Source organism: Mastomys coucha, unplaced genomic scaffold (genome assembly GCF_008632895.1).
Source record: "Mastomys coucha isolate ucsf_1 unplaced genomic scaffold, UCSF_Mcou_1 pScaffold22, whole genome shotgun sequence".
Taxonomy (NCBI): domain Eukaryota; kingdom Metazoa; phylum Chordata; class Mammalia; order Rodentia; family Muridae; genus Mastomys; species Mastomys coucha.
The window spans coordinates 57249924-57251500 of record NW_022196905.1 but is presented as its reverse complement, the minus strand read 5'-3'; the positions used below and the strand labels follow the sequence as shown (position 1 = coordinate 57251500).

The following is a 1577-nucleotide window of genomic DNA, read 5'->3' as shown; positions in this document are numbered from 1 at the left end:
CTTTCGAATGCAGCAGTAGGTAAGGAGCAGGACTAACTCTCCTGTCTCATGACCCCAGTGCCAGCTCTCCCACCTGCCCTAGGTGGCAAGAGGCCAGGGACACTGCAACATGGCAGACAAGAGGAAGGACCAGCTCTCCCACACTCACACCCTCAGGGCCAGCTCCCCCACCATCAGGGTCAGTTTCTCTGTGCTGCCCAGATGAGGCATAGGTCCTGCTTCCCTGAGTGTGACAGCATGCAAAGGGCAGGGACAGCTCTCCTATACTCGTGACCCCACCAAGGCCAGCTCTCCAGCCCACCTCTGGTGGCAAGAGCAAAAGAGAGGAGAGGTGATCTTTCCCTTGCCAACATACCACACAGCAGACATGAAACTGGGCTGGCTCTGCCACACTCATGATCCCCACATCTAGGGCCAAGTGAGGTACAGGGCCTACCTTCTGAGTGCCTCAGCTGGTAAAGAGCAAGGCCAGCTCTTTTGCTCTTATGGCCCCAGGGCCAGGTCTCCTCCCTGCCACAGGTGATGAGGGACAAGGAGGAAAGGGGTACCTCTCTCTCATCCATGCTACCACAGGGAGATGAGTGGTAGGGCCAACTCTCCCATGCTCACACATCCTTGGGGTCAGCTAACCCACAACTCCAACAATGTGTGGGGTTTGATCTTCCAATTACTGTGACTTGCTATCCTGCTCTTGACCAGCTTTCCCACAATGCCTGGGTGAGGGATGGGGCCAGTTCCGCACAGCCCTCCAACATCAACATGTCCCTGGGCAGCAGTCTTGACCTTTGATGGTAACAAACCCCTGCTGCTGCAGGGCCACAGACCCAGATGTGACCTCCTGTGGCAGGACAGGCCTGGACCCCACCAAGGTCCCTTGTGGCATCACCTGCTACTCACATCAGGCTGCTCCTCACTACCCTGGAGTCTCCAGCTCTGCCTCTCTTCATTGTGCCTTCATCCTTCTGTTTCTCTTTCTCTTCCATTTCTCCACCACTTACTTGATTGATCCTGTTAGTGGCCCCCAGGGCCTATGAGTGTCTGGAGTAATTTCAGGAGTTCTATGTCCAACTCAGGCGTTTGAGTGAGGGGCAGGGGTCATCTTGAGCATGGTCTGCCCCCTCCCTCACTCCCCAGGCCTGGGGTGCACCAGACTGGTATTTATTTCAGGTAAGCTCCCTATCTGTGCCCCCAGGAACTGGTCTGGTGATCATTTCACACTCACTTCTCTCTCACTTCTCTACTGGCCCACCCAAATGGCTATCTGTCTTGGGGCTCAGGGTCCTAGGTGGGGTTCTTTGGTCTCTGGTTTGCTTCCTGTCCTGGGAGCCTGTCCAGGGCTGGCACTGGAGTGGTGGTCATCTCAGGCTAGCTCCCTGTTCAGGCCATCTGGCACCAGACTGGTGGTGGTCTCAGGCTGGCTTTTTTTTTTTTTTTCTGGGAACATTAGGTTACTCATCATTCAGATGAGTATGTCTACAGGTCAGGACAGCCTCTGTAGGCATAGCCTCTCTCCTTTCTGCCACCGACTAATGCACATGTGACATAGCAGCCATATCTGCAATGGCTCTAGGGGGAGT

The 1577-nt window shown here is 55.0% G+C and overlaps 1 non-coding gene across 1 annotated transcript; it reads right to left on the bottom strand.

Moving 5' to 3' along the window:
* Window positions 1–1439: 1439 nt before the first annotated feature.
* On the bottom strand, window positions 1440–1577 carry LOC116071836. The gene has a single exon (XR_004111193.1). It is a non-coding gene; the product is annotated as a small nucleolar RNA SNORA17 (small nucleolar RNA).